This window comes from Rhinopithecus roxellana, chromosome 12, assembly GCF_007565055.1.
Source record: "Rhinopithecus roxellana isolate Shanxi Qingling chromosome 12, ASM756505v1, whole genome shotgun sequence".
In the NCBI taxonomy this organism is placed as follows: Eukaryota; Metazoa; Chordata; class Mammalia; order Primates; family Cercopithecidae; genus Rhinopithecus; species Rhinopithecus roxellana.
Window position 1 is genome coordinate 123,935,504 of NC_044560.1, and position 21,598 is coordinate 123,957,101.

Here is a 21,598-nt window from a genome sequence, read left to right on the forward strand (position 1 = left end):
AATTTAGCAAACATCTACTGGTGACTTCTCCAAGAATTTTAAGGAGGGGAGTCACGTGGTCAGTTTTGCGTTTGGGAAAACACCTCTCCATGTAGTGTGGAGAGTGAAAGGGGCATGCAAAGGCTGGAGAAGAGGAGTCTGGGGGTCTACTATAGTGGCCACAACACCAGTGCCTGGACCTGGACAGGGAGTGGCTGTGGGAACAGATCTGAGCCCTGTTGAGGAGGTAGAGAAGCCAGGGTGTGGCTGCTAGAACACAGTGCTGAACTGGGAGTGGGTACAGGCGGGAGGCGGGGGTGCAGGTGACTCCCAGGTTTCTGGCGTAGGCAGCTGGGTAGATGCTGGTGCCTCAGTAGGGGCCAGAGCAAGTTTGGGGGATGAGAGGATTGACGAGCTATAGATTTTGAGGTATTATGCTTGCAGTACCTGTGGACTTTCCAGAGGGAGACGTCTGGAAGGCTGCAGAATCCCTGGGTCTGGAGTGGGGCATGTGGGAGCCGTCCGCGGCACAAGGATGGTAACTGAGGCCTGGGAGCTCATGGTCTCCCCATTGTGTGTAGTGGCGGTAGGGGTGTCAGAAGGAGAGCATGGAAAGAAAGAGACACGGCCCCAACACATAAAAGTCTTTCAAAGGAAGAAGGGGCAGGAGGAAACAGGAGGGAGCAACCCCAGAAAAGTGGGGTGTCCCAGGAGCCTAGTAAGGAGAGACTTAAGAAAAGGAGGGTGGGGGTCACAGCTGTGCCACTCCCTCCAACCAGTGCCATCAGCACTCGAGTCCCAGGTTCTGCCTTCCTCACCCCAGTATCCTCCACTTCCCTGAAAAACCCAGGGAAAGGAAAGGATCCCCTGGACTGTGCTTCGGCAGTGGTGGGGGAAGGGGATGAGCAGGAAGGACATCAGGTGACCAACAGGAGGAAAACATACCTCCTGGGTCAAAGTCCCAAGCTTTAGAGCAAAACAAGTTGTTCCAGAAAAGAGGGGGCATGGGTGGACAGTTGGCTTTGAGGCTGGCTCCTCCTCCCTGGAGGTCTTCACACGGGTGGAGGGTCATCTCCCCAGCTGTATGCACACAGCCCTGATCTCCATGGTAACAAGGTGGGCCCCCCTACTGGTCTGGCTTAGGCCCAGGGACTAGACTAAGGTCTCAGCAGCCCCACAGGGCTGCACCGTGTGTCCTGAGCAGCTGTTCCATCAACATTCAGTTCCTCCTTCCTGTTCCAGCCCAGCCGTCACCCAGAACCATCAGGCCCCTTAGACAAGCCCTTCATCCAGCTAGACCTTATGCGATTGCCCTTCAGATGTCACCCAGAACCATCAGGCCCCTTAGACAAGCCCTCCATCCAGCTAGACCTTGTGCGATTGCCCTTCAGAAAAGCCAAAGTGGGCCTGGACTGTTTCCAGGAGTCTCCTTCCTCCCAACCCCATCTTGTCAGCCATTCCACTCACTGCCAGCAGGTGGCAGTGTCTAGTTCCAATCCCAGACTGAGGAGTGCAGGGAGCCAGTTTGCTGCTGAAGATTCTGCAACCTCCCCTCCCTCCAGCCCCGACTTTTGCCCCCTTCCAGGGGTGTTCTGAAGAAAGGGACGGTGGACAGTGACATGTAAGTAGTCTGGGAACAGCATACAGGGCGTGCTCAGGGCTCTGACGGTGGACTACATTGTTAGACTACATTGTTAAGGAAGGCATCCTGGAGGAGGTGATGCTGGCAAAGTTAGCCAGAGTGTTGTACTGGGCAGACAGCCTGGGGAGAAGAATCCAGGCAAAGAGCTTAGCCTGAGAAAAAGTGCAGAGAACATTCAAAAAGCGTGTTTAGAACACAAATATAAAAGCTTTCTTTACTATTTTTTATTTTTTTGTTTATTTTATTTTACTTTATTTTTTGATGGTGTCTCTCTCTGTCACCCAGGCTGGAGTGCAATGGTTCAATCTTGGCTCACTGCAACCTCCGCCTCCTGGGTTCAAGCGATTCTCCTGCCTCAGCCTCCTGAGTAGCTGGGATCACAGGAACCCGCCACCACACCAAGCTAATTTTTGTATTTTTAGTAGAGACGAGGTTTCACTATGTTGGCCAGGGTGGTCTCAAACTCCTGACCTCAGGTGATCCACCCGCCTCGGCCTCACAAAGTGCTAGGAAAACAGGCGTGAGCCACCGCGCCCAGCTCTTTACTCATTCTTATAATATTCATCTTGTTAATATCATTGCTGTAAGCTGGAGAGCTCCTGGAGACTTTGTTTTATTCTTTCCAACACATCTTGCTTAAGCCCTTTTATGGCATTCATCAGCCCTTAAAATAATATGCAAACTTCTTTGCATGGGTTTGAGGGCCCAGGCAATCTTCCCTTACCCACCTCTCCAGCCTGGTCTGGCCCCGGAGCCTCCTGTCACTTCCTAACAAAAGCCAAGCTCTTTCCCACATCAGAGACTCCTCTCCACTTGATCTTTTCTCTGCCTGGAACACTATTCCACTCCTATTTGCCCAGCAAGCTGATCTTCCTTTACATCCCTTTCTCCAAGAACACTTTTTCACTTCCTTTCTCTCCCATCTGAAGTCATTCCCTTCTACGAGTCTCCTTTGCTCATCTCCTCACAACCATGATCACAAGTTGCAATCACACACTGATTTGTATGCTTACTCATTTAATAATTGTCTCCATGGAGGGAAGGTATCATGTCTGTCTCTCCCTTACCACCCAGTACTGAGCACAGTGCCTGAGTACACACTCGACACACATTTTATGAAATTAAATGTCAGTATATGCAGTGCCTACCACCGGCCTGACAAAGAGCAGAAGCTCAGAGAAAGGTTGTTCAATGAATAAAACATTTGATCTGTAGTTGAGTCCTTGTCTCTCTCCACTCTCTAGCTGTGGGGCAAGGACTGTGTCTGATTCATCTCTGTATGTGAAGGAGAAGACATGGCCACCATTCCTCTGACAGTTGGAGCTGTTCAGCCTGAAATGAGGGTGAGCTGGTGGGTGAGCTCTCCATCCCTAGACATGTAAGAGCAGAGGCCGTGGACCAGGTCACCCAATAAGGTGTCTGCAAAAGGGGTTTGTCTTAGTCTCTTTGTACCACTTTAACAAAATATCCTAGACTGGGTAATTTATAAAGAACAGAAATTTACTTTTTGACAGTTCTGAAGGCTGGGAAGTCCCAGATCAAGGCACCAGCAGGCTTGGTATCTGGTGAGAGCTGCCCTCTGCTTCCACGATGACACATCTTGCTGTGCCCTCACACGGCGGGAGGGATGGAAGGGTGAAAGGGACCAGGACACTCCCCTCAACCCCGTTTTTGAGAACACTAATCCATTCACAGGGCTGAAGCCCTCCTGACTTAACCCCTTTCCAAGAGGTCCCAGCCCTTGTGTTTTTTTGGTTCTCTTTGAGATGGAGTTTTTGCTCTCGTTGCCCAGGCTGGGGTGCAATGGCGTAATCTCAGCTCACTGCAACCTCCCCCTCCTAGGTTCAAGTGATTCTCCTGCTTCAGCCTCCTGAGTAGATGGGATTACAGGCCCCCACCACCACGCCCAGCTAATTGGGGTTTAAGTTTTAACATACGAATTTTAGAGGGACATACACTGAAACTGTAGCAAGGTTCTAGCCCTTCCGGTTCCGGAGCCTGTGATCCTGTGACTCCGTTAAGAGATTATGATAGCTTTTCATATATTAATAAGGTCCCAAGGAAACAGCTGGTTAGGACTGTGGTGAGCCCCTCTCCTCTCAGACTTAAGATTTCATTCACCTGGCTCCCCTTCATGCTCCCTTCCTAGAGGGCCATGGACAGAACTCTAGCTTATGAACACGGACAGGGAAACATTACATTTGTATTTCACTAACCTCTAACCAAATTTACATCACTTTCGGCTGGGTGTGGTGGCTCACACCTGTAATCCCAGCACTTTGAGAGGCTGAGGCGGGTGGATCACCTGAGGTCAGGAGTTTGAGACCAGCACGGCCAACATGGTGAAACCACGTCTCTACTAAAAATACAAAAATTAGCCAGGCATGGTGGTGGGTGCCTGTAGTCCCAGCTACCGGGGAGGCTGAGACAGGAGAATTGCCTGAACCCAGGATGCAGAGGTTGCAGTGAGCCAAGATCACACTATTTCACCCCAGCCTGAGCACCAAGAGCAAAACTCCATCTCAAAAAAAAAAATAAAAATAGATAAAATTTACCATTTTCTTCCATGGGATGAAGGCATCAAACCACAGACTGTCTACGATATTTTCATATCACCATATAATTATTGCAGATATCTGGATATAGCTTATGCTCACCACTATAGAAGTACAATAGTCATTGAACCTTCCACAAGATCTTGTTGTTGAATACATTATAAATGGACACATAAATCACTATATTACAAACTTATATTTTTAATATTTTGATAAGTACACTTCAAGGTAACTGACTTCCTTTGCAATGCTATGCATTTTATTTTATACACTTAAAAACATTATTGTGAGAGGCCGGGCATGGTGGCTCACACCTGTAATCACAGTACTTTGGGAGGTGGAGGAAGGCGGATCATATGAGGTCAGGAGTCTGAGACCAGCCTGGGCAACATGGCAAAACCTCATCTCTACTAAAAATAACAAAAATTAGCCGGGAGTGGTGGCACATGCCTATGGTCCCAGCTACTCAGGAGACTGAGGCAGGAGAATTGCTTGAACCTGGAAAGCAGAGGTTGCAGTGAGCTGAGATCGTGCCATTGCACCCCGGCCTGGGTAACAGAGTGAGACTCGGTCTCAAAAATATATTAATTTAATTTAATTTGTCAATAAATAAAAATATTACTGTGAGAAGGGGTCCTTAGGCTTCATCAGACTGCCCAAGGGTTCCATGGCACAAAGAGGGTTATGTCCTGGCTCACCCGGAACCTAAGGCATATCTGCTTAAAACAATGCCATGTGATCTTAAGGTCGGACCTGGAGAAAGATTGGCAGCTCTCTGGACAGACGCTTTCTGGAGCACAGAGTTAGGCTCTGTGATCAGATTGAATGGGTGCTCACTCCCACAGGGGCTCCAGTGTCTGGGAGCTGTAAAGGGGAGAAAGCACCAGCCCAGAGCCAGCTGAGCCAAGGAATGCACTGGCTATGACTCCTGGGTCCTAGGCGACCCCACTAGGCTGGGGAGATTTATGGCCAAGACCCCACAGTGGGGAAAGATCAATCAACCCATCCTGCTGCCCACTCATCCAGCCAAGAAATTCAAGGGTTGGCCCCCTGCCAGAAGCCCAGCCTGCCAGCAGAGGTCCCAAAGCCAAATCTTACCCTACTGGTTCCAAGCACAGCCTTTCCCTACCCAGAGCTCCAGGCCAGCTGTGGAAGCAAGCTGGGAGTACTGGGTTCTAGAGTCACAGTCTCTTCAAGCCTGAAAGCTCATTCTAAATGATGTAATCTTGCTCCTTATTTTTCAGCTGGGGAAACTGTGACCCAGAAATGGACAGTTATCAACTAAAAGTCACAGAGCAAGTCAATGGGAGAGATGGGGCTAAACCCCAGGGTTCCCTATGTCCAGCCCAGGGTTCAGTCCCTCTGTCAAGCACCTCCTATTGGTCAGTTTCTCAAATAATATCCTAGCTTTCTTTCATTCATTCACTCAACATATGTTTAGTGGCTGCTATGAGACTGGAAATACAGTAGCCCTTATTTGAAATATTTGGGACCAGAAGTATTTCCGATTTTTGATTTTTTTTCTGATTTGGGAATATTTGTATACACATAGTGAAATATCTTGGGGATGGGACCCAAGTCTGAGCATAAAATTCATTTGTTTCCTGTACAGCTTATACACATAGCCTAAAGGTAATTTTTAGAATATTTTAACTAATTTTGTGTATGAAACAAAGTTTTGACTGTGTGGTTTTTGTTTGGTTGGTTTTGGTTTTGGTTTTTGGTTTTTGGTTTTTGGTTTTTTGACTCAGAGTTTCACTCTTGCTGCCCAAGCTAGAGTGCGGTGGCACGATCTCGGCTCACTGCAACCTCTGCCTCCCGGGTTCAAGCGATTCTCCTGCCTCAGCCTCTTGAGTAGCTGGGATTAGGCGCACAGGCGTGCACCACCACACCTGTCCAATTTCGTAATTTTTAGTATAGATGGAGTTTCTCCGTATTGGTCAGGCTGGTCTTGAGCTCCCAACCTCCGGTGATCCATCCGCCTTGGCCTCCCAAAGTGCTGGGATTACAGGCATGAGCCACTGTGCCCGGCCTTGACTGTGTTTTGTCTTTGACCCATCACATGAGATCACATGTGAAATTTTCCACTGGTGGCATCATGCTGATGCTCAAAAAGTTTCGGATTGAGAAGCATTTCAGATTTCAGATTTTTGGATTAAGGATGCCCAACCTGTAGAGAATAAGACCAAGATTACATTATACAGTTTTGTGATTACAGTTGCAGTAAATGTTTTGAAGGAAAGGTACAGGTGCTAAAAGTACATAAATGAGTTTACCATCTAGTCTAGGAAGTCAGAAAAATGTAGTATGAAGCCTAAGATTCATTCATTGAGCAAATAATTATTGAGAGCCTCCTGTGGACCAGGCACTGTTCAAGATGCTAGGGATACAAGAATGAGCAAAACAAAGCCTCTGCCTTTATAGAAATGACATTCTAGAGGGGTCAGCCAGGAAACAGACAGACAGATAAAACAGTTCCGATGGCAATATGGAAAAGTCCAGGATCAGGAAAATGGTGGGGGCTACAAGAAGAGGGTGTGCTATTTTATACAGATTCTCAGGGAAGGCCCCTCTAAGAAGTGACATTTGAGCCAAGAGTTGAAAGTGAGGGAGTAAGATGTTCAGTCGTGGATGGGAGAAGACCCCAGGCAAGGAGACAGGCAAGTGCAAAGGCCCTGAAGAAGGAGGCTGGAGGGAGTCAATGTGGCTGAGGGAAGTGAGTGCAGGGAGAGCAGAGGTGAGGAGGTTGGAAAGCAAGGGCGTGGCTCCCTCTTCTGTCGTGTTGTGAGTGGTTGTAAGGACTCTGGCTTTTGCTCCAACAAGACCAAAGAGCTGCTGGAGGGATCTGAGCACAGGAGACATGATTTGACTGCCATGTGGAGAAGAGACAGTGGGAGCAAGAAGAGAGAACAGGGAGGCCGGCAAGGAGGCTTCTGCAGTGCTCCAGACGAGAAGTCAGGGCAACTCAAGGCAACTGGGATCTGGAGCAGCCGTGGAGCTGAGGATGCGTGCTCTGAGCCTAGATGTATTTTGAGGGTAAACCCAACCTGGTCAGCTGGAGCAGACTGAGGTGGGGAAGATTACAGGAGGAGGAGGCTCTTTTTCTGAAGGAGGGGCAGGATTCATGAGTTTGGTTTGGAGACAGGAATGTGAGTCTGGAGGTCAGAACTGAGGTCCAGGCTGGAGATGTATATTTGGGACATGTGGGTGCCACTGTGGAGGCACTCCTCTAGGACCTAGAGAGAGAAAATCTGCAACAACTGGACTTGGGGAGTGGTGTGGAAGAGAGCACCTCCAGGTTGGGAGAAGCAGGGAGGGAAAGTCACACCGCACAGAGCTGATGGGAGATGGGCCTGGCTGGAGAGCAGGGGGTGGTCAGGAAAGAGGTCTCGAGAGCTTGCAGGACCTAAGAGGCGCGGTCTTCACCTTACAGATAATACAGACCCAACGTAGGGTTTTAGGCAAAGATGCGATGTGGGAGTCTTGCATTTCAGCAAGCTCTCTCCAACCACAGCTGGAAGAATGGGCCAAACAGGGCAGTGGGCAGTGGGCAGTGAGCAGGCTGTGGAAGGGATCCAGGAGAAGGATGGTGATGCCTTGGCTTAAAACAGTGCGCAGAGAGTATTGCAGGATGGAAGAGCAATTTAAGGGGTACAAGTGGCAGGATAAGCTAGCTGCATAGACGCAGAAGTGAGATATGCAAAAGAGTACAATCAAGGAGGCGCCTCATCCTCTGACTCAGACAATGCTTGGAACTTGGTGCTATTTTTGTTGTTGTTGTTGTTGTTTTTGAGACGAAATCTCATGCTTGTCCCCCAGGCCGGAGTGCAGTGGCGCAATCTCGGCTCACCGCAACCTCCGCCTCCTGGGTTCAAGCGATTCTCCTGCCTCAGCCTCCCGAGTAGCTGGGATTACAGGCACCCGCCCCCATGCCTAATTTTTGTATTTTTAGTAGCGATGGGGTTTCATCATGTTGGTCAGGCTGGTCTCGAACTCCTGACCTCAGGTGATCCGCCTGCCTTGGCCTCCCAAAGTGCTGGGATTACAGGAGTGAGTCACCATACCCGGCCAGTACTATCTTTTAAACTAGAGGAAACTAGAAGAGTAGCAAGCTGGGAGTGAGGAGAGGGCATGTATGTATTCATTTCACACACCTTTCACAATGACAATGAGTCCTGGTGTGGACAGGCTGTTTGCAGCACCCGGAGGACATCTCAGGACGCAACTCCATGTTTTGGTCTGGCATTCCTGGAGTGAATCTGTGCTGGAAATAGAGACTTGGAATTCAACAGCTTATGGATGGTGACTGAGGCCTCCGGCAGGGATGACACGGTCCAGGATGGGGGGATGAGAAGCTGGGCTAACACCCACCCTAAGCAACACCTGCTTAAATGGATGGGGAGGGGTTATCTATCTGAACTGAGGAGAAAATAAAGAAGCAATATACATTGTCTTCTAGACTACTTAGGGTAAGACTACAAGCATTGGCCACGCCTCATATTTCAGGGCATGTGGAGTCATGGAACTGATTTCATTTAACATTTTAATTAATTAAAACTGTTTTCTTCTCTTGTTACTAATTTTGCCTTTAGGCTATTAAATACTTGGAGGAGCTGAAATTTCAAGTCTGAAGAGTAGCAGTCTCAGAGGCCTCTGTCTCCAGATATCTGCAGGACTGCACCAGATGAGAGAGAGAAACTGCTCTGTGCCCTCTGAGCATGGAGCTGAGGATGATGAAAAGAGTCACTGGGAGGCTGGATTTGGTTCAGCAAGAGAAAGCTGTCTAGTGATGACAGAGATGACTCTGAAAGGTGGTGAGCTTCCCATTTCCAGAGGTATGTGAGTAGAAACCTTGAGCTTCCAGAAGGAGGTAGAACTCAGCAAGAGGCAGAAAAGGAGTGAATGGGCTCAATGTTGGAGTCTCTGAGGCCCAGGAAGGTGAGCTGGGGATCGAGATCCTCACACACCTCTAGCTGTGTGACCTCAGCAAGTCTCTTTCCTTCTCTGAGCCTTTGTATTCCAGTAATACTCCATTGGATTGGTCAGAGGATAATGCATCTAAATCCCTTACAGCAATGGACAGTTAGGTGCAAACTGGTAGAAGCACCCTGGTCTAAACAGGGTGTCAAGTGTTTAGGCCATACTGCACTGTCCCAAACCAATCTCTTTTCAGAAGAGAAGCCCCAGCAGGGCAGTGAGAGGTGTCACAGGCATGTTTAGCCCGCCACACATTGGACACCCCCTTGCTCAGTCAAGAAGCCACATCCAAACCCTCGAACCCTTTCACAGTTGGAGTTTTTGTTTCAAAGGTCAGACGTCAACCCTCAAAACGAAGATGGCTTTAAAAAGCTGCAGCTGGGCCAAAAAGTAAACAAAATGCAATTAGAATTGCATAGATGGAAAATAAACAAATTTTTTTAAAAAGAAGAAGAAAATACAATGTACATAAATGGGTGATCTGGGCTCAGTCTGTGAGTTTATAACTCTTTCTGTTCTTTCCAGAGTTTATAATAAAGACTATTTAGTTGAGGGGAGGGACAAATTTGTAGTTTCCAAGTAAACAAAATAAGTGTACATTAAAAGACAAAATCAAGTCATTTTTCCAGATTTTTACTAATGCCCTTAAATAGCCAAAAGTTGAACCAGAAGCCCTCTTTGCCAGATAATCTGTCTACGGCCAGGCAGGGCTGCTAGGGCCCAGTCTGTCTGCTTTCTGTAATTGGAGGCTGCCCCTCCCACACTCTTCTACAGAGGCTTCCAGGTGCCAGCACACACACACGAGACAGTTGTGGTCCTGCCTCCAGCACAGTGTGGCAAGAGAAGCATGCAACTTCTTGAAGGAATGCTCACTATGTGCCAGGCACTGTGCAAGGTACTTTGGATTCATAACCCATTTATTCCCCACAATATAAGGTGAGTGCTATATCCCATTTTACTGGTAAGAACACTGAGGGTCAGAGGAATTAAGCTCAGAAAGCAGAATTTTAACCCAAGTCTATTTGATTCTGAAGCAAAAATTGAAATTTTAACCCAAGTCTATTTGTTTCCAAAGCTCTTAAGCACTATATTATACTATCTCCTCACATTTAAAATAATTGCTATTAAACAGTGAGCGCTGTGAAGGAGGCATATAATCTGAATGCCAGGAAAGGAGTCATTAAGTTCTTTTGGGAGAAGGGAAAATCAGGGAAAGCTTCCAGGAAGAGGTGACATTTGAGCTTTGAAAGATGATTAAGAATTTATCAGAACATAGCATATAACCTGACAGAGCAGATGTTCAGTAATTTTTAATTAAATCAACTAATAAAGATAGTAACATTTACAGATGAAATAATATGAAGTTTGAGATTTGCTTCATAATAAGCCATTGTGGGGAGAGGGAGCGTGGGGACAGATAGAGGTACAGGCAAAACAACATTACTCACATGTTGACAATTGCTGAAATTGGATTCATGCCATTTATTATTCTCTACTTTCATATATGTTTGAAAATGTCCATAAAAAAAATTTAAGACAATTTTAAAAGATGCTTAGTGTTGGCCAGGAGTGGTGGCTCAGGCCTGTAATCCCAGCACTTTGGGAGGCCAAGGCAGGTGGATCACCTGAGGTCAGGAGTTCGAGACCAGCCTGGCCAACACAGTGAAACCCCATCTCTACTAAAAATACAAAAATTAACCAGGGATGGTGGCGCACATCTGTAATCCCAGCTACTCGGGAGGCTGAAACAGGAGGATCGCTTGAACCTGGGAAGCAAAGGTTGTGAGCAGAGATCACACCACTGCACTCCAGCCTAGGCAACAGAGGGAGACTCCGTAAAAAAAAAAGATGCTGAGTGTTCACTCTAACTATACTTCCAAAAATACTAAAGGTAAGTATCTTGAAAACAAACAAACAAAAAATGGAAGGGAGGGGGAAGAGAGGAAGTGAAGGGAAGGAAAGGAGGGAGGTAGCATGGAGGAGCACAAAAGAAGAAATTGTATCAATAAGGCAATCCCATTTATAATAGCTACAAAAATTAAAATAAAATACCTAGAAATAAATTTAACCAAGGAAGTAAAAGACCTCTACAAGGAAAACTACAAAATACTGATCAAAGAAATTGAAGAGGACATAAACATATGGAAAGACATCTTATGCTCATGGATTGGAAGAATTAATATTGTTAAAATGACAATACTAATTGAAAGTAATTTATACATTCAATGCAATCCCTATCAAAATACCAAGCTATTTTTCACAGAAATAAAAATCTAAAATTCATATGGAACCAAAAAAGAGCCCAAACAGCCAAAGCAATCCTAAGCAAAAAGAACAAAGCTGGAGGCATTACTCTATTTGGCTTTAAAATATATTACAAAGCTATAGCAACCAAAACAGTGTGGCCTTGGTATAAAAATACATACATAGACCAATGGAACAGAACAGAGAACCCAGAAATAAATTCATATATTTACACTCATCTGACTTTCAACAAAGATGCCAGGAATCTACATTGGGAAAAGGATACCCTGTTCAATAAATGTTGCTGGGAAAATTGGACATCTACATTCAGAAGAATGAGATTGTACACCTATCTCTCACCATATACAAAAATCAACTCAAGATGGATTAAAGACTGAAATGTAAGGCCTAGAACTGAAAAACTACTAGAAGAAAACACAGAAGAAACACTTCAGGATGATTGATCTAGGCAAAGACTTTACGGCTAAGACCCCAAAAGAACAGGCAACTAAAATAAAAATAGGCAAATGGGACTATATTAAACTTGAAAGTTTAACCACAGGGAAAAAAAGAGTGAAGAGACAACCTACAGAATGGGAGAAAATACTTGCAAACTATTCATTTAACAAGGAACTATATCCAGAATATACAAGAAACTCAGGAGCAAAACAAGAAACAATATCATTTAAAAATGGGCAAAGGATCTGAATAGCATTTCTCAAAAGAAGATACACTAACGGCCAACAGGCATATGAAAAAAATGTTCAGCATCACTAATCATCAAGGAAATGCAAATCAAAACCACAATAAGATATCATCTTACCCCAGTTAGAATGACTATTATCAAAAAGACAGAAAATAACAGATGCTGGCAAGGATGCAAAGAAAAGAGAACTCTTATACACTATTGGTGAGAACGTAAATTAGAACAGTGTTTATGGAAAACATTATGGAGATTTCTCAAAAAACTAAAAACAGAACTACCATATCATCCAGCAACCCCACTATTGGGTGTTTATCCAAAGGGGAAAAATCAGTATATCAAAGAAATGCACGCATCCTCATGTTTATTACAGCACTATTCACAATAGCGAAGACATGGAATCAACTTGTGTCCATCAATGAAAGTATGGATAAAGAAAATATGGTGCATATACACAATGGAATAGTATTCATCCATAAAAAAGGGTGAAATCCTGTCATTTGCAGGAACATAAATGGAACTGGAGGTCATTATGTTAAGTAAAATAAGCCAGACACAGGAAAACAGATATTTCATGTTCTTATTCATATTTGGAAACTTAAAAAAAAATTGATCTCATGGAGGTAGAGTAGAATTATAGTTACCAGAGGCTGAGAAAGGTGTGTGGGATGAAGAGAGGTTGGTTAATGGATACAAACATCCAGTGAGATAGAAGGAATAAGTTCTACTGTTCAACAGCAGAATAGGGTGACTACAGCTAACAACGGTGTATTGCATATTTCAAAATAGCAGCTGGGCGTGATTGTTTAAGCCTGTAATCCCAGCACTTCCTAGCACCTTGAACCCGTCTTCCCCATTATCCAGCACTCCACATCTCCCCATTCTTCTCCTCCTTCTCTGGTTGCTTCTTCTGTCTCCTCCAGTTGTTTCTCTCCCCTTGACTAGCTTGAGGTGTTGCATTCCTCACAGATCTTGTTCCACTTCTCATTCCATACCCTCTTGGTGGGTGAATCCCATGATGTAAATTACCACCTCTATGTTGATAACTTCCAAATCTATATTTAAAGGCTTGGTATTTCTGCAGTTTCAAGTCTGCATATCCAACTATGTTGTCAGCATTTCCACTTGATTTCACAGACATCTCAAGCTCGGCGTGCCCAGAGTGAATTTACTCTTTCCCCTAAGCCTGCTTCTCTCTTTGTACCCCCTGTCCTTCTATGCTCCTCAGTAAATGGCACCACCATATAACCGGTTGCTCAAACTAAAAAAATTGACACCATCCTTGGGAGGCTGAGGCTGGCAGATCACCTGAAGTCAGGAGTTCAAGACCAACCTGGTCAACATGGTGAAACCCCATCTCTACTAAAAATACAAAAATTAGCTGAACATGGTGGTAGGCGCCTATAATCCCAGCAACCTGGGAGGCTGAGGAGGAGAATTGCTTGAACATGAACCTGGGGAGTGGAGGGTGCAGTGAGCCAAGATCGCGCCATTGCACCCCAGCCTGGGTGACAAGAGTGAAACTCTGATTCAAAAAAAAAAAAAAAAAAGCTAGAAAAGAGGATTTGAAATGCTCCCAACACAAAGAAATGACAAATACTCGAGCTTTTATCATTATACATCCTTTATCATTATACCTGCCTTTATCATTATACATCCTATGCATGTAACAAAAATCACATGTACCCCATAAATATGTACAAATATTATGTATCAATAAAAATAAAATAAAAAAGAAGAAATTACAATAGTACATATGGGTTAAAGAGCTTGAGTTCTGAAATGGGACACATATAAGTTGGAATCCGCTTCTGCTTTTTCCTGGTGGTGTGACTTTAGTGAGTCCCTTGCCCCCTTGGGTTTTAGTCTATCCATCTATATAAAGGGGGTGATAATAGCAGCCTCCTCTTGGGTTTGTTGGGGGAGTGAGGTGAGAAGGTGCTAGAAAGCACTTGGCACAGTGCTCGCTGAATGGCGGCAGGTGACCCAGCCCTGTCTGCATCATATACCATTCAAATGCAGATCTCTTCCAAAGTCACATTTCCAGCCCAGACCACTCCGCTGACAGGTGTCTCAAACATAAGACGTCCTGAACTGAGCTCCTGAGCTCACCCCACTGAAAACCAGCTCCTCCCACAGCCTTCCCGCTTAGTATGTGGTGTTCCAGCCCCCCAGCAATTCACAGGAAGGATCTCATAGTTGATTTTGACTTTCTGACGCTCTCCACACTGGATCCATCAGTAGGTCCTCTTGGCTCTTTCTAAATATATCTAGACTTTATAGTAATACTTATTACCACCTCCATTGGTACAACATCCAAGTCCCTTATCTCTCATTAGCCTTATCACAATAGTGTCCTAACAGATCTCCCCAATTTTGCTATGCTCCATTCTTTCTGCTCTCACCATGACAGCCAGAGAGATTGTTTTGAAAATTTAGTCCCTTACCTATTCAATATTCTCCGATGGGGCTGGGCACAGTGGTTCACACCTGTAATGCCAGCACTCTGAGAGGCCGAGGTTGGAGGACTGCTTGAGCTCTGGAGTTCCAGACCAGCCTGGGCAACATAGTGAGACCTCATCTCTACTAAAAACCACAGGCGGCCGGGTGCAGTGGCTCACACCTGTAATCCCAGCACTTTGGGAGGCCGAGGCGGGCAGATCACAAGGTCAGGAGATGGAGACCATCCTGGCTAACTTGGTGAAACCCCGTCTCTACTAAAAATACAAAAAATTAGCCAGGCATGGTGGCGGGCGCCTGTAGTCCCAGCTACTCGGGAGGCTGAGGCGGGAGAATGGTGTGAACCTGGGAGGCGGCGGAGCTTGCAGTGAGCCGAGATCGCGCCACTGCACTCAGCCTGGGCGACAGAGCAAGAATTCGTCTCAAAAAAAAAAAAAAAAAAAAAAAAAAAAAAAAAAAAAAAAAAAAAAACAAAGGCATGGTGGTGCCTGCCTGTGGTTCCAGCTACTCAGTGGGCTGAGGTAGAGGGATTGCTTGAGCCTGGGAGATCAAGGCTGCAGTGAGCTATAATCATACCAGTGCACTCCAACCTGAGCAACAGAGAGAGACCCTGTCTCAAAAATAAATAAATAAATATAAATAAAAGAATAATAAAACAAATCCTCCAATGGTATTGCATCCCGTCCAAAGTAAAAGCCAAAGTCCCTATGTGGACTACAGGCTCCATGTGGTACCTCTGCAACCCATCTCTCATTCCTCTCCTCCTCATTCCAGCCATTCCTGCTTCCTTGCTGCCCTGGACCAGTCCATGCCAGGTACACTGCAGCCTCAGGGCCCTTACACTAGCTGTTCCCCTCCATTACACTCTTTCCCCAAACATTTGCATGGCTTGTGCCTTATCTCCTTCAGGTCTTGACACCAGTGACCCCTCTTCTGTGAGATCCTCCTGCTTACTTCCAAAAAAGGCCCTCCCTTCATTGAAAACCCCCTAAAACACACACACACACACACACACACATGCTCCCCATTCCCTTTCCCAGTTTCATTCTTCCCCATCCAATCCACTATTTATTTAACTTATTTTTCTTATTTATCATCTGTCTCTCCACTCAGAATATAAACTTCACCAAAGAAAATGTTTCTTTTTCATTGCTCTATTCTGGTCATTGCTTTAAGAACAGGACCTGGCATGTGTGATGTGCTCAACAAATACTGATTTTAAAAGTGACAGGCCAAGGGGCTACATTGGAGCATTCAAGCCCCCTTCAATCACACAAGCAGGTGCCTACCTCTCCTGCAACTTTCCTACAAAATCAGGATGCCAGTGTATGATGCAAACCCTTCCCAACTAGAGATGGAGCTGGGAAAGATGCAAGCTCTGGGCTGGAGGGTCAGCGAGGACACTCTTTTGTGCAGAGGCTTTGGCCTTGTGTACCATGGACCTCTGGGGCAGTGTGGTGGAGTCTATGATCCCCTTAAAAATTAATGCCTTAAAAATAAAATACATAGAATAATGAAAATCAAAGGCATTGAAATACAAGTGTCAAGATATTTTAAATTTTTATGATGTAATTGTATGTGTGCCTCCCTACTCATGGATTAAATGAAAAGATCTAGCAACAGGTCTAATACCAACCATAATTTCAAAAAGGCAATGATTGGGAACAATATTTCAAGGTAATCTATCACCTGGGATGTAATTTCTGTTGGTAACGAAAGTCGCAGACGCTGTTTGCTAGTGCTGTGATTTGCTGCCTACGTTAACAATGGAAGGAAAAACTAAGTTTCAGTCACGGGGTGATGAAAATAAAGATGTAACATTTTCCCCAGTCAGGTTTATGTCCCATTGAACTTTCTCCTCGGAGTTCTTGGGTGTCCCCGGACTCACCTTGGAGCTGCCCTGCTCTAGAAGAGATCTAGAGCTGATGCTGGGGAGCTAAGTCACTCACCACCCTGCGTGGCCGTGTACAAGTCACATCCCTCCCCATCTGTACAACGAATCATTACAAACTTTAATGATTCATTTGTGCTCACCCACCCTGGAGTCTGATGAGATCACTCAGTAAATATTCACTAAGCACCTCCTGTGGGTGGGCCCCACACACACTGGGCAGGATGGGACCATTGGCGACCAACCAGTGACACATTGCCTCAGGACTGAGCAGCTCATGAACAAACAAGACGATGAGGTCAGGACTCGAACGCAGGCGATGTTGAGCAGCACCTAGACACAGCTCAGGGGCTCTGTGCGCTCAGAAATAGGAGAGGCCCCAGTTCCCGGGGGTGGAGGGAAACAGCAGCTGCAGCACCTGAGATTGAGTCTGACCCAAAACCTGCTCCTGGCGTGGGAGTCTACAGAAAGGGCATCTCAGGTGTGGCAAAGGCTCAGAGCTGGAAAGTCAGAAAGGATGCGCTGGATCCCTTGGGGAGCTCGAGGGCCTTTCAGGGAGAAGAGGATGGAGCAGTGTTGTCACTCTGGTCTTGACTCAGTGTGTTTTTTTTTTTTTTTTTTTTTTTTGGAAGCTCCCTGGAAAGCACAGGGATGGGCACGGGACCAGGCTTGCTTGGCTCCCCTCCCCAGTCCCTATCCACGCCCCTCAGAGGACTGGGAACCATCAAAGTGAGTGATGGAAGGCTAATCACAGCCACTTGGGTCTGAGGAGGGACCTGTTTCTCTCTCCGAGGACCCTCCAGCAAGGACAAGTGCAGGACAAAAGCCGCGCCTCCCTGCCTCATTAGCATCACACAGCCTGCCAGCCGGGCTCCCTGCCTCGCCTCCGCAGCCCAGCAACTGGACTGGACAGCCCGGCTTTGGCTGAGCCCCAACCCAGCAGATGTGGACCCTAAAGGGGCCCATGGCCAACAGCCTCCCACCTCCCCTCAAAAAGCAAGCCAGGCAACCACTGCCTGTCCTGCCTGCCCCACCCCATGTAGGCCTCTCCTCGTATTGTGGCCAGAAGCTGCTGCAGCTGCCAAAAACCCAAAGGACGCTGGAGACACATAGAATCCCCGAATGGCAGTGCTTAGGGTGATGGAAACGGAGATCTTAGAGATCCCAACTTTTACCTGGGACTGGGCTCACTGAGCAGAATCTTGGCATCTGAGGCTCACTGAGCAGAATCTTACAATCTGAGGGTATTGGCACTGAGTTTACACTGCTGCTTTAGAATATGCTGTTGCCAAACAATTGAATGGCAGTCTCTTGGAGTGCCAGCCTCCCAGGACCTTGAGTCTTGAGCAGGGCTAGGCAGGTAATGCATCAGAACTGTGAGGTCCCAAGTGATCCTGGGAAAGATTGGCTGGGGACTTGGGGCTGGGAGTGCTTGTGTGGGTCTGGATCCCACCTATTCAGGGGTAATGGAGGGGGGCGTGAGAGTGATGGGGAAGCCTGATAGCCCATTGAATACAGTGGCTCCCAGGGGATTGCTGGAGAGAGGGGCGGAGTGCAGAGAGTAGGAGCCTCAGCCAGCTCGTGTGGGAACTGCCAGAGGGCAGAAGGCCCAGCCCCCTCCGAGATCCCGCAGAGCCTGGGACACAGGAACACTACAGGTCCCAAGCCGCAGAGGGTTAGCTGGGAAGGGCTGAGGACCCTGGGCTCCTGTGGCTCAGCTGGCTGAGCTGTCACCAGGCATAGGGTGGGAAAGGGTTTTCCAACTTGGTCCCGTAGCTCTAGTCGGTCTTGGAAAGGCAGGGGTCTTGGGGGACTCTTGTCACCGGATGGCAAGGGTGTGGGAGCCAGGCAGGGGCAGGTGATGTTATCATCAGACCACCATCTGCATGAGTGAGACTGAGTCAGGAGACATTGTATCTCCCCTAAATCAGGGAACTCATGAAATATCGCAGAGCCAAACTACCCCTCCCCCTGCATATAGGGCCCTCTGATTTCCCCTCAGAGGAGTCCTGTCCTAATGGTCTGGAACTGTGCAGTGCCTGTCTGTAGTGATCATGGCAGTATTCGTAGCTCACCTGATGTACAGTGTGGGGACTGGCTCTCCAAACAGCCCAGGATGGAATCCCAGTTAAGCTTCTCTCTTAGCCACTTGACCTTGGGCAAATCGCTTCTGTGACCTCAGTATTCCTCATCTGTAAAATAGGAGTAACCGTCCCCTCTACACTAGATTCTAGGGAGGGATCAGCAGGGATCAGCAGGACAACAGAAGTGAAAGCACAGCCCTTGAACATAAACAGCACAAGGCTTAGAGCAGCTGAGGCTAAACTTTGGTGACTCACATCCTCTTTCTGAGCTTTCCAGGTCTGGGATGTGGAGGCCCCCGGCCTCCTACCAACACTTGATCTTCACAGAGGATTTGCATAAAGCATTTTTACTCTGACACATCAGAGCCTCATCTCTGCTCTTCTCTGGGTACTGGCATCATAATAGGAATGAAGTAGGAAGGTGGAATAGGTGGAGAGGTTGTGGAAGTGTGCTGGGAAAAGAAAGAGCTCACTGAGGCTTGGCTGCAGGATTCCGGGCTCTCCTGGGCTCCAGGTCTTCAAGTCCTAGGACCATAGCACTGCAGTCTTGCTTTTCTCAAACATATCCTGCTGTCTGACTCTGTGGAAGCAGGAAGACAAGCTTTCCTGCCTCTCTCTAAGCAGCCTCGCTGTGCCATGCTGTGGGGGCCTGCAGCTCTCTGACACCTCAGTGGTCTCCCTGCCTTCAGTGTGGCCTTTTCCACATGGATTACCCAGAGAGTCCCTAAAAAATGATCTGATGTCCTCCTACCTGCTCACAACCCTCTGGGACTTCCCATTGCTTCACAGCATTTGAGGCCCTGAGACCTCTTCAGCCCTAACACTTTCCACCACAGGTGCCTTACCAGCTGCCCAGGCTGCAGCTTCCAAAGCACAGCCCACTCTTTCCCAAGGCTGTACCTCTGTCCTGCTGTTCCTGCTACCCTGAATGCCATTCCTCTCTTTGCACACCTGACAAATTCCTATTCATCCTTCAAGAACCAACTTCTTCTGGAAGCCTTGCATGACCTCCAGGGGAGTCAGACTCCTGCCCTGGTGGACTTCTAGGGCAGCACTCCACATGCCTGCAACTACCTGATTGGTCTGCATTCCTAGAACTTCCCTGTTCAGCAAAGATGACAGTAAGTGTACAATGACTTAATGAATTAGAAAGGCTAAAACTGCGTTGTCCAGCACGGCAACCACTAGCCACACATGGCCCTTACATTCAGAATAATTCAACTTAAAATTCATGCTGTTGGCCAGCCACAGTGACTCACACCTGTAATCCCAGCACTTTGGGAGGCTGAGGCGGGCAGATCATGAGGTCAGGAGTTCGATACCAGCCTGGCCAACATGGTGAAACCCCAACTCTACTAAAAATACAAAAATCAGCTGGGTGTGGTGGCGGGCACCTGTAATCCCAGCTACTTGGGAGGCTGGGGCAGGAGAATTGCTTGAAACTGGAAGGCAGAGGTTGCAGTGAGCTGACGTTGTGCCACTGCACTCCAGCCTGGGGGAAAGAGCAAAACTCTGTCTTGAAAAAATAATAATAATAAAATAAATAAATAAATAAATAAATCACTGTGCTAAATGAATAAAAATGCAATGACTTGCATTAGCTGCACTTCAAGTGCTCAAGAGCCACATGTGGTTAGTGGCTATAACATTGGACAGGACAGACACAGGACACTGCCATCATCACAGAAAGTTCTATTTGACAGTGCTGACCTAAGAGAGGTGATAGAACACCAGCAGATCTAGGTTCTAGCTCCAGCTTAGTTCCTAGTTCCTGCTTTGCCTCTTGGAAACTGTTTCCTCATTGTGCAGCCCATCCCACATGCTGTGCAAGGCCAAGCATAGACAGTACCTGATAAGGATATTCCACTGATTCTATCATCCCTCTGCTTGGATCAGACACATGTGGACTTCGGGAAGCAGATGGACAGGTGGCACCCTGCTGCCTAGAGGTGAGGGACCCATCTGCCATCCTCAGGCTCCAGCAGCTCAGAATAACCCAGGGTCCAAAGCTAACCCAGTGAATCTCCTAGGAAGGCAGGCTCTGCAGAGAGCATGGCTAGTGTGCATCTCTCCATAGGTTTGGCCTAACGATCCCAAACTCATCCCTTCTGAACCCAGAGGGAGACCCAGACAGAGCCTAGCGGAGGAGGCAGCTGCAGGGGCTGGTCCAAAGGGGAGGGGAGGAGTGGAGAGTGGAGAGTCAGAAATGCGCTATCAGCACTGCCCGTCCTCCCCACTTCCTCTCTTCGAACGGATCACATCCTGTTATTGTGTGGACAGAAAAGGCCGGGAGCTGGGGAGGGAGGCGGGGCTCGGACCAAGCAAGTGGGGAGAGGTAGGAAGAGAAAGGAGGAGCCAGAGGAACAGGACAGTGGGCAGCAGGGAGCTCCAGCAGCCCAGCCCTGAGCCAGGTGGCATGGACAGGAGGAGGGGACCCAGGAGGATTAGCATCCCTGGGGCGGCCCGCATCTGCCATTGAGAGACGCTGGGGCCCAAGACAGAAAATGGCACCCCCTCCAGGAGGCTTTCCCCAAGCCTCTTCCTCAGGCTCCTTCTATTTAGCTAATGTTCACCCCGGGTCTCTACTGCCAGAGCTGGGTCACCCGTGGCCACCAGGCCTCTCTCACACAGCACTTGCCTCCAGGGTGGAGGGCTCTGTATCCATTCCCTTCACCCCACTTTCACCCAGCCTGTGAGCCCCTGTAGACAGGGCCAGGGTGGTCCCTTGCTGTCTCCCCAGCACTGCTCAGCAGGAATTCCTGTTCCTGTGAATGAGGAGGGTTCCTACATCTTCCTCTTCTTTCTCTCTTCTGCCATTCCCAAGCATACCCCTATCCCAATCCCATTTCCATGAACAATAATGGCTGTTTTCTACAAAACATAAGCACTTCACATACATTATTTTGAAATCCCACCCTTACAGCTCTGTAAGATGGGTGTTAATATCTTCATTTAACAGACCAAGAAACTGAACCTCAGAGAGGTAAAGTGATTTACCCAAAGTCCCACAGCTGGGACTTCAACCCAGTGGTCTGACTCTCAAGATCAGCCTATTTCTGTTGG

The 21,598-nt window shown here is 47.4% G+C and overlaps 1 protein-coding gene across 1 annotated transcript in view; it reads right to left on the bottom strand.

Moving 5' to 3' along the window:
* Nucleotides 1-15,288: 15,288 nt before the first annotated feature.
* Nucleotides 15,289-21,598, bottom strand: part of TAL1 (TAL bHLH transcription factor 1, erythroid differentiation factor) — a 29,944-nt gene continuing 23,634 nt past the window's right edge. The window contains exon 6 of the transcript XR_004052170.1: nucleotides 15,289-18,643. The gene's annotated coding sequence lies outside the window, so the exon portion shown is untranslated. The remainder of the gene's footprint in view (nucleotides 18,644-21,598) is intronic.